Source organism: Rhinopithecus bieti, unplaced genomic scaffold (assembly GCF_001698545.2).
Source record: "Rhinopithecus bieti isolate Rb0 unplaced genomic scaffold, ASM169854v2 scaffold_9383, whole genome shotgun sequence".
NCBI classification, from domain to species: domain Eukaryota; kingdom Metazoa; phylum Chordata; class Mammalia; order Primates; family Cercopithecidae; genus Rhinopithecus; species Rhinopithecus bieti.
In genome coordinates, this window is record NW_016806471.1 from 82181 (window position 1) to 93515 (window position 11335).

The following is an 11335-nucleotide window of genomic DNA, read 5'->3' on the forward strand; positions in this document are numbered from 1 at the left end:
GCCCATCTGCTGTGAGCAAAAGAGGGTACTAAATAGTGAAACACAACTTGAAGCAAGCCAAAACCTGTTTCACATAAAATCTCACGTGGATGTCCAGTGTATAAAGAAACCTGGTGAAAGCACCGGACATGCTGTCATGGAGCCTCTCATTTCTCCCCACTGCAGTTCAAGGTAGCTTTCAGGAGATATAGAGGAAAAAGCTTCATCATAAGAAGAACTCGGTAGACCTGAGTTCTCTTTCTGATTCTACCAGTACTACATGGCCTTGCTTAGTTATTGAACAAATTCGAGTCTGCTTGTCTGCTTGTATGCCTTTTAGGGTTATTGTAAGGATTGGAGATTTTTGTGTGTAAAACACTAGGACTGTGCCTGGTCCGTAGCAGGCCACTGTTATTAGTAAACCTTTTTAAAGATAAATTTGCCTTATTACTCTTACATAATACTTAGGATTTGTTGGTTATGTAGCACTCTTATTAGTTTGTAACTTATTTTTTAGTGAAAACATTTTCTTAAGGAGCCTTTTTATTCCGGAATAAGACCTAATGAAAAGACCTGTTAGGAAGCCAAGTGTTCTCAAAGGTCAGGCTGACTCAGTGACTCATTCAGCATTTATCCTTGCAGTTGACGGCCACTTCGTTGTGTAAGATTTCGTGTAAGTGAAAAAATGTTTTCAGACTAATGTCATAAATACCTCGCTAAGATGTTTTATTTTTACCAAGTGTGGGGGTACAAATCGTCTGAGGTCAACAAAGCATCCTGTGCTCTTGAAATTTTCTGTTACTCTCGTAAGAGAGAGTTAGCTTAATTCAGTATTAGGAGCCAACAGATAATAGTTCCCCAGACTGCATTTAAAATAGCACTTAGAGACTACAACAAGAAAAACTTGGCAAGGCAGTTCTTGAGGGAAAATTATCCTTTGTGGGGCAACCTAAGTAGAAGGAAGTGAGTTTTCTTAAATGCAACAGTCATGTTCCTTACTCAGCTACCAACTGTAGTTTTATTTCGAGCCATTTTTCCAGGTTGGGGTTGAACACCTGCCTCACACTCAGGCAAACCATGTGGTGTCCCCAGCTGCCCCCTCCCATATGAAGCCCTGCAGTGGTAACAAGGAGCGGGTGACTGATGTTTGGAAACAATGAGAAATCGCTTCCAGTCACTAATGGGTCACAGAGCTTTGCATCCTGAGCTAGTGGCCAAACTCGTCCAGAAAACTTAGTAAATGTTTTTCAGACACGTGTGAAGGCGAGGAATTGTGGGACCCTCCCTGAACAGTCTGCTGCATTTCTACTTAAGGGAAAAGCAAAGCATCTGACCGTGGCTCTCCCTGACGCCGAGGCACACGTGAACAATGCCTCGGTCTCCTTTGTAGGAGGCTGAGGGTCCCTAACCTAGAATCAAGCCCATGGCTCTTTGCTGTGATTAGCAGCTACAAGTAGTGCACATGTGATATGCCACTGTTCTCTAAAGAATTTCATCTCCAAACTGCTAGAGCATTTTCTAAATCTAATAAATTATAGCATTCCAGGTAACAGTGGTCATATAGCCCTTTATCCGCAGATGCAACTAGAAAATGGCTTGTCTGGGGTCACAAGGGAATGGCAGAACATGAGCTGGAACCTGGGTCTTTAAACCTGGGCTAATGCTCTTCCCAAAGCACTATGTTAACATCCAAAGGCCACTCCACGCATCAAAATGGCATTCACAAATGTCAATCTTGCTAGAAACCAGGATTTTGTATTGTGGCTAAAGTTCCGTATCCTGGTGGACAGAATGGTGGCGGGAACGTAAACCAAAGGCCCTGACTCTCTGGACCTAAGAACTTCAGGGCCCACACTAAAAAGTTAAGCTTTTAGGGGAAGGTAAGATGGGAGTGTGTGTACAGACAGTAGCCTCCAAATGCATCTAATTTCTTTTCTAAGCAGTCATATTCTTCATTTCCACAAGAGGGCAGCAGCCCCTGAATGGTGTGACAATGGCTAAACATTGAGTTCCAAAAACAGACACTTTCGGCTCAGGCAATCAACAGTTCGCTGAATCAAACGGTGCTCTTTTTGGAGCTGCATGTTAGTCTGGGGACTATACGGGAACATGCTCTGATAAAAGATAAACTGAAATCCGTGTAAGGAGCCCTGTACTGTGGAATCGGGAGGTCGGGGTAGAGAGATGGCAGGGAAGATCTGGTCCAGCCCTTTCCTGATAACTGAAGGGCTTTCTGAGCATCTGAAGCAGTGAGATCCAGCTTCTGGTGAAGGTGGGACAGTGTCAGGAGGCAGTCCACTCGGGTGGGCATCTCTGGTAGTTGCAATTGGAATAATCTTCCTAAACCAAGAAACTTGCCTCCCTCTAACTTCAGGGAGGGCTATCCTTGGGCTGTCCACTAGGGCTCTCCCAAGTGTTGACCCTCTACCATTCTAAAGTTAGTTGTCCACTTTTAAGTCTTCAGTCTAAATGTTTCTAGTTCCCTTAACCATCCCTCCCTTTACGAGTAAGGGAATTACTCATCTCTCTGGTAACTGAACAGGTTTAGAAGTCAGATCTAGCCTCCTGACACAGTACTTTTGTTCTTGAGTCTGTGCTGTCCATAGAAAATCTTCTCCAAAATCTAGGAGCTCAGCTCTTGGAAATCAAGGCCTCTCCCAAACGGGAAGCTGGAGCTGGAGGCAAGCACTGACCATGGGCCTTGGGACCAACTCACAGAGGCCGGGACTCTGATTCAAGCTTAGGTTGCTGGAAACCTCAATATGCTCTGACCTAAGACATTGTATTCTCTGGTTCTACTATACTTTTCCGCAGGATCTACTATTCAGTAGCACTCAAGTGTGGCCGTAGCACTAAGGAAACTTCATTAGTGGTTTACCTACTAGACATTCATTGTTCATGTAAAACTTGGAAAGTACAGGTAAGCATGAAGAAGAGAGTTCCATAATCCTATGACTTTGAGGAAATTTAACATTTTATCATAAAGAACCTTTCAACAATCATGACTTTACCAACTGTGGCTTTGCCCTTCTGTCTTGTTAAGCCAAAGCCCACGGCATTTCTGGCTGCTTTCTCCTTATATATACCGTGTATATATAAGATAATGGGAATCGTGTCAAGAAGATATGTATTTAAGGTGTAAACTTTCAGTGCATGCGATTACAAAACAGCCATGTAGTTTAATCTGAGGGGTCCATTGAAAAACAAAAATAATTTCAAAATAACAAAGTTCTACTGAATTCCTTAGATTACGTGTGCCATGAGGGGAATTGTGGTCCTTTAGCAGTACTTCTCAAAAGCCCCTTTCTTCTTCTTTTTTTTTTAAATGTCTCCCTTTGTCACCCAGGCTGGAGTGTAGTGGTGTGATCTTGACTCACTGCAGCCTGCAACCTCTGCCTCCTGGGCTCAAGCAATTCTCCTGCCTCAGCCTCCTGAGTAGCTGGGATTACAGATGCACACCACCACACCTGGCTAATTTTTGTATTTTTAGTAGAGACGAGGTTTCACCATTTTGGCCAGGCTAGTCTCGAACTCCTGACCTCAAGTGATCCACCCGTCTCGGCCTCCCAAAGTGTTGGGATTACAGGCTTGAGCCACTGCACCCGGCCAAAAGCCCCTTGCTTCTCATGGGTCTGCTGCTGTTTCCTTCAGCCACTTTGGTTTTGAGGGAGGTTTCAGGAAACCATCCTCCATTGTGCTTCTTGCCTTTGCTAGCCCTGTTTCCCATCATGAGACCCCAGGAACTGAAGTGGTGAGGATGAATCCTGTGGGACGATGAGGAATGAGACCAGGCTGAAGTGTGGACTTGGCAGAAGCCCTCCTCCACCTCCACCAGAAGGCAGGGGCGGAGTAAGGGCTGAAAGGTTTGAAGGTTTGTATGCACATTTCTGCGTTATCCAGAGAGGGGAGGAGACAGAGATAGAAAGTGAGTGAGTTACTAGTTACTGTGTGTGTGTGTGTGTGTATTTAACAGCTTTACTGCAATATAATTCACATACCATCCAGTTCACCCACTGAAAGTGCCATTCGATGATTTTTAGTCACAGAAGTCACCGAGTGTGCATCTGTCACAATCAATGTTATAACATTTCCATATTCTCTCCCCATCCCCAAAAGACTGTACTCATTAGAAGCTACTCTCCATTTCTCCCCAACCCTACCACTGATCTTTCTGTGTCTGGATTTGCCTGTTCCGGAGTGTGTGTGTGTGTGTGATGGAGTCTCACTCTGTCGCCCAGGCTGGAGTGCAGTGGCATGATCTCAGCTGACTGCAACCTCTGCCTCCCGGGTTCAAGCAATGCTCATGTCTCAGCCTCTCGAGTAGCTGGGATTATAGGCATGCACCACCGTGCCTGGCTAATTTTTGTATTTTTAGTAGAGATGGGGTTTCACCATGTTGGCCAGGCTGGTGTTGAACTCCTGACCTCAAGTGATCCGCCCTCCTCGACCTCCCAAAGTGTTGGAATTACAGACATGAGCCACTGGCCCGGCCTGTTCTGGATATTTCTTGTAAATGGAATCATACAGCGCTTCTTTCAGTTAGCACAGTGCTTCCCAGTTTCATCCAGGTCACGACGCATCATCAGGCTTCATTTCTTTTTATTACCAAATAATATTTCATTAGATGAATATACTACTTTGTGTGTATCCATTCATTGGTGGACAGACATTTGAGTTGTTTCTGCTTTTGGGCCATTAATGCTGCTGTCAACATTCATGTGTAAGTTTTTGTGTGGATGTATGTTTCATTCCTCTTGAGTATATCCCTAGGAGTGGAACGGCTGGGTCATATGATAGCTCCATGTTTAACCATTTGAAGAACTACCAAACGACAGACCAAAGTGGCTCCCCCATTTTATATTTTCATTGGCAGTGTGTGGGGGTGGGGTTTTTATAATGCCCAATCATCAGGTTTGTTCAGGAAGCAAGTAACTTCTAGCTTATTTACTGAGCTTTTAAAGATACACTTAATGTTGTTTCTTAAGAAAAACCAGGTCTTTATTTACTATGAGACTCCAAGTGTTTTAATATAGTTGAAACTAAAGAACCATAAATTTTACATTCTGCCTCTTAATTGCATGGGAAACTGCACTTATTAAGTATTCAGTTTAATGACTAACACTTTATCATAAATACACCCTTCTTTTCTCTGTTGTTTAACATTTACCATATTTTCAACTTTTGCTTACACTGTGATGGATTTGTTGGTACATAAATATTCATCTGTGTTCTGGGATATTTAAGAGACTTCCGAAAGTATAGGACAAAGAATATGAACAGTACCAAAGCTCATGACTTATATTGGCTCCACTGCTCTAAAAAAGATGTATGACAGCCTTTGGTCTCACCATGATTTCGTTGCAGCCTGTCTAGCACTGGGTGCCCATTCTTGTTAAAACACTAAAACCAAAAACACCTTAATTTTAAGAAAATTTTATTTTAGAGTAACATACATAGAAAACTGCACAGATCATTACTGTGATAGCTTGACACATTTCCACAAAATAGACACACCTGTGTAACAAGACCCAAGTTACTAGACAGGACATTTCCAGCCTCTCAGAGATCCCCATCCTGTCCCCTTTCAGTGACTAACCATCTCCTCTTTCTCTCCAGAAACCACTATCCTGACTTGTAATAGGGGAAAAAAATCCTTGCTAATTTAATGCATTAAAAAGTATACTGTATTAAAGTAAGCCAAGTTATCACAGAATTCCAACATTTTTAAGCCATCTGTATTTCTTGTGGAAATCCAGGGCCTAGCCATGTACTTTGCAAAGCTAGCTTTCTTCCTTTTAAGGTCCCCAAATGGGTGGAGGACAGGGAGCCCACGTGATTTCTACAATCCAGGAAATCTAAATCTGGCCTGCAGCCAGTGTGCCGTGGCTGTGCCCAGGATCCCTCTTGGGCAGCACATGGGACCTCTTTCTTGCCACATTCTCTAGGTAATGATGGACTTTTTGCTGTCCCTCCTATATCACCAAGTCAAACTCCAGGGGATGCCAATCCAAGACACAAAGCCAGCAGCAGAGCTTTTACACGATGAATGGACCGTTTCACTCAGGGCAGGACACTGCTGAACTCACCGTTCCACTCCTGATCAATTTTTCTGAGGTAGTGAGCTCCCTTTCTAGAACAGGATAGAATAAATACCTTAGGGGGCCATGGCTGTTTCCCCTGCAGACCTGTGCAGAAGTCTGGAATGGGAAGCTCTGGCTTCCCAGCTTAAGGACAAGAGGATCTTTTTCTTCCAGACCTGGCACTTTTCCCCAGGTCTGCCTCATGGACTCTGTTCCCTGGTCTTCCCCTTGCTTTGAAAAATACAAATACCAACATACAGGAAGTGACATTAACACATTCAAGCAATTGGAGCTCTTTGGGGAGGTATTTAGTACTCTGCTGCTGCCATGTAAAAAGAAGGAATAAGGAATAGAGTTTTCCTCAAGAGCCCAGGAGAGATTCCAACTGCGTGGCTGTTGTCAGCACAAACCCCCATGCCCACCTTGACCCACTTCCTCTAATATTGAAGATAGGGCAGGGGGAACATTACTGCCCGCTACCTGAGGTTCGGGGAGGCCAAGTAACTGACCCAGATTTAGTGGAACAACTGGGATTGGAACTCCAGGATGCTGAAATCTAGTGGAGATTCCTTCTGTCACTCTGTTCCTGCTGTGCAGAAAGGTCCTGGGATTGTGGTAGCCTAACATGGAAAATCATGGGCTTTGGAAAACAGCAGATCCAAGATGAATTCTGTGTTCTACCGTTACATTATGAGAATTTAGACAAGTTGTTTACTATCTCGGACCCTATTTATCATATAAACGGAGAAAATGAACTGTTAAAGACTAAGTGAAAACACTACAAAATGGCGACCAGAGTATCTGGGTTTGAATCCTGGCTTTGCCTTTTTCTAATTAATTGCACAACAAATGGCAGAAACATCATACAGTAGAAATGAGAGATGAGAGGTCCTGTAGGTGAGTGGGAACTGTTTAATCTCATGGCCTTCATTTCTACATCTCTAATAATATACCTTAAAAAAAAAAAAAAAAAAAAACTTAGGGGCCAGGGGCCAGGTGCAGTGGCTCACACCTATAATCCCAGCACTCTGGGAGGCCAAGGCGGGAGAATGACTTGAGCCCAGGAGTTTGAGACCAGCCTGGGCAACATGACAAAACCCTGTCTCTATAAAAATAAAAATGAAAATTAGTCAAGCCTGGTGGCATGTATCTGTGGTTCTAGCTACTCAGAAGGCTGAGGCAGGAGGATCTTTTGAGCCTAGCAGTTCAAGGCAGCAGTGAGCTATGATCATGCCACTGCACTCTAGCATTGGCAACAGAGCTAGACCCTGTCTCTGAAAGAAAAGGAAAAACAAGCTTTATATTTTTGTGATAAAATGAATTCACAGTTTTGAGAGATTTAAGGCCCATTCCTCAATGACTATGTCATTTAGCCTTAATTTCCTTACCTGTAAAGCAATCTGAGCAGGGATTATCTCTGTATCACCGGTTGATTGTAGACATCCAAAGTAGGTGCTAACTTTGGCAGCAGTATACTAAAATTGGAACGATACAGAGAAGATTAGCATGACCCCTGCATAAGGATGACATGTTTTTAAAAATTTTTTTTAAAGAAGAAAGAAAAAATCGAAAGTAGATGCAAACTATTTTATGATCTCATGATCTCAAAACAAAGGGAAAAGAGTAAGATTCCTTGTCTCCTAGAAGAATTAGTGATCTTAAGTTGCCATGAGTGTCTAGAGGACGCTAATGTTTTATTGTGTCTCTTACGTGGCTGATGAGAGATGCGTTCTATTTTATTAATGACGGTACTGAAGCCAGATGTTCAGTAACTTGCCCAAGTTCACAAAGGTAGTGTGTGACCAGCCTGGCTTTAACTCACGGCTTGTTCTCCAAAGACCATGGTTTTTTGTTTGTTTTGTCTTTGTATTGTAGGGTAAGAAGGTTATGACCAGGCCCTTAAGTGTTATCAGAGAAATAAGGTCAATGGCTATAAAAGTGGGTATGCAAAATTTCTTAGTGGGATGGCTAACCTTAGGGCTACCAGAATTGTATTCCTAAGTAAAACTATTTCAGGAAAGACAGGCTTGGGACTGGCACCCTTTTCATAAGAGCAAAATAAAATACCAAACTCTACTGACCTTGTACTATATTCTCTCCATGTCAATCACCACAACTCCCAACCATATTAAAAGAGAGGCCCCCTGAGGGTGGTCGGCATGGCAGCTGGAAGGTCTGATGCACCCACTAACCCAGAGGACCTCTCATTTCTGCTATATGACACCCACCAACGAGCAGGTCTCAGAGGACAGGGATGGGTAGTTACTAGAGAACTCTTAGAGCCTGAGGACAAGACAAGATCCTTGTGGCTCCTGAGGGACCCAGGAAGGCACAAGGAGCAGGTGTCAGCTTCAGAAGCCTTTCCCCTGCAGGCCCCCCAGTCTTGGTGGCACGGCCCTGTCCCGTCAAGGAGCAGGTGCCCTTCCCCAAGGAGAGGCTCCAGGGAAGGCAGCCCTGGGCATCACCCCCAGGCAGCAGCTGCTCATGCCTGAGAGAGGGCGCCTACCTTCCCCAGCTCTGGCTGCGCCCTTAGACCCCAAGGCCCAGCCACCGCAGCTCAGTTTGGTCATTGACGATGCTTAGAGATTGTGTCACCAGTCCTTCCAGAGCAAGAATTACTTCTCAGCTCAGTGCCCAAAAAAGGGAGAACGGGCTTGAATCCTAATTCCTAGATAGGTGATTGACCACCTCATGGCATCCCCAGGAAGTGCTAATTTTTTAATAGATTTCAAGAAAGGACCAGATATGTCCTTCTCAAGCTGTTCCCTCTTCTTCTGTTCCTCTTCCCCCCCTCCCCACTTCCTTTTCCCAAATCCAAACACTCGGGTGCTCAGAATGACAGAGCCAGCTGTGCTGCCCCTTTTTGGGTTGGCCGGGGCAGCCTGGTTTTCTTTCGCTATTTGGAGGACATAGGTGAGGAAGGCATATTGTAATCAAGCAGCAGCAACAGCTTCTACTCTAGAGATTTTTAGGCCCAGAGAGGACTGACTCTCCCCTCCTTTTTTCTTCTTTTGAGGCAGAGTCTCACTCTGTTGCCCAGGCTGGAGTGCAGTGGCGCGATCTTGGCTCACTGCAACCTCTGCCTCCCGGGTTCAAGCGATTCTTCTGCCTCAGCCTCCTGAGTAGCTGGGATTACAGGCGTGCGCCATTACGCCGGGCTAATTTTTACATTTTTAGTAGAGACGGGATTTCACCATGTTAGCCAGGCTGGTCTTGAACCCCTGACCTCAAGTGATCTGCCCACCTCAGCCTCCCGAAGTGCTGGGATTACAGGCATGAGCCGCCACGCCCGGCCTGACTCTTTTCTGAAGCCTTCCCTGGGATTGACCTGGCCCTGAACAGAAAGACACCCAGCAGCAGCAGCACCATCATGGACCCCAGCGTAAAGCCCTCATAAATTTCAGGTCTGTGTCAGTTGGTATATGTGGGGAAACTTAGAGTGGCCATAGGCGCAGGTATCCATGTGTCTGAAGAGGCAGCAGTACTTTTAATCCTGTTACAGAAGTAAAATTAAAAGAAAAACACACACATACACGCGCGCACACACACAAAATCTTGCAACTCTCGCTGCATTTCCATTATTTACCATCAGGTGTCAGTAGACCACACGGGAAGAGGGAGCTTTAAGAGCCGGGGTGCTCAAGTCAGTGCCTGGGGAGGCAGCTCCTCCTCCGTATTCCTGTGGATCTCTTAGTAGGAGTCATCCTAGGCATCTCCTTTCCCCGTGCCCGCTGCCCTCATTCCACCCCTGGTCTGGTTTGTCCTTGTATTCCCAGCAATTCTACACTGTAAGATGACTTCTGTGTTCTCTGCAGGGCATCCCTCCCTGACTCGGGCTAGCAATGGCCAGAATTCATGCATTTACTGTGTGCCAGCTTGCCCTAATCATCTGATTTACTTATCAAAACAGCTGTCTGACATAGGCACAACTAGTTAGGCAGATTGACAGATCAGGAAGGGGCCTGGAGAGATGAAGGGCAGCTTGGTGGGATGCATGCATGTGGACTTTACATGGGCGGTTTCCCCAGAGGCAGAGCCATGACGCAGAGGCATGAGGCCACTCCTCTCTCCAAATCGTGCTAGATTACTGGGCTCTAAGTCAGCTCACAGGACAAGTTGTTTGTTTGTTTGTTTGTTTGTTTGTTTGTTTGTTTGTTTTTTGAGACGGAGTCTCGCTCTGCTGCCCAGGCTGGAGTGCAGTGGTGCGATCTCGGCTCACTCCAAGCTCCGCCTCTCGGGTTCACGCCATTCTCCTACCTCAGCCTCCCGAGTAGCTGGGACTACAGGTGCCCACCACCACACTTGGCTAATTTTTTTTTTTTTTTTTTTTTTTTTTTTTTGTATTTTAGTAGAGACAGGGTTTCACCGTGTTAGCCAGGATGGTCTTGATCTGCTGACCTTGTGATCCGCCCGTCTCGGCCTCCCAAAGTGCTGGGAATACAGGTGTGAGCCACCATGCCCGGCCAGGACAACTCTTAATAGTTTCTGCTACCTCATGGCAAAGCCCAAAGACTGACCTTCTAATTCTTCCCAGCACATTGCACAGGCAGAAGAGAGACAGCGATTATGCAGGGAGGGCAGCCTCCTTCCTGCCCCAGAGGCCCTGGCCCCAAGCACACCAGTTTTTGTTTTTGTTTTGGTTTTGGTTTTTGTTTTGTCTTCTCCCAAATAAGTCATACTAGAAAGCTCTCTTGCCCTAGCTTTAGGAGAGCAAGTATTAGGAGGGTGCTACTTCTTTGGTCAAAATCCAGCCAGGTGTGGTGGCTCACTCCTGTACTCCCAGCACTTTGGGAGGCCAAGGCAAGTAGATCACTTGAGGTCAGGAGTTCGAGACCAGTCTGGCCAACATGATGAAACCCTGTCTCTCCTAAAAATACAAAAATTAGCTGGACGTGGTGGTATGCACCTGTAATCCCAGCTACTTGGGAGGCTGAGGCAAAAGAATCACCTGAACCCAGGAGACAGAGGTTGCACTGAGCCGAGATCAGACCACTGTGCTTCAGCCTTGATGACACAGCGAGACTCTGTCTTCAAAACAAACAAATCCTACTCCACACTTAAGTCCAGGTTGAGTAGTGTCCCCTGCCAGAAACTATATATTTCAATCCTAACCTCCAGTACCCAGAATGTGACCTTATTTGGAAATAGGGTCATTGTAGATATTAGTTAAGATGAGGTCACACTGAAGTAGGGTGAACCTCTAATCCAATATGACTGGTGTCCTTATTTAAAAATGTACATGTGAAGACAGAGGCCCTGTGTGAAGATTGGAGTGA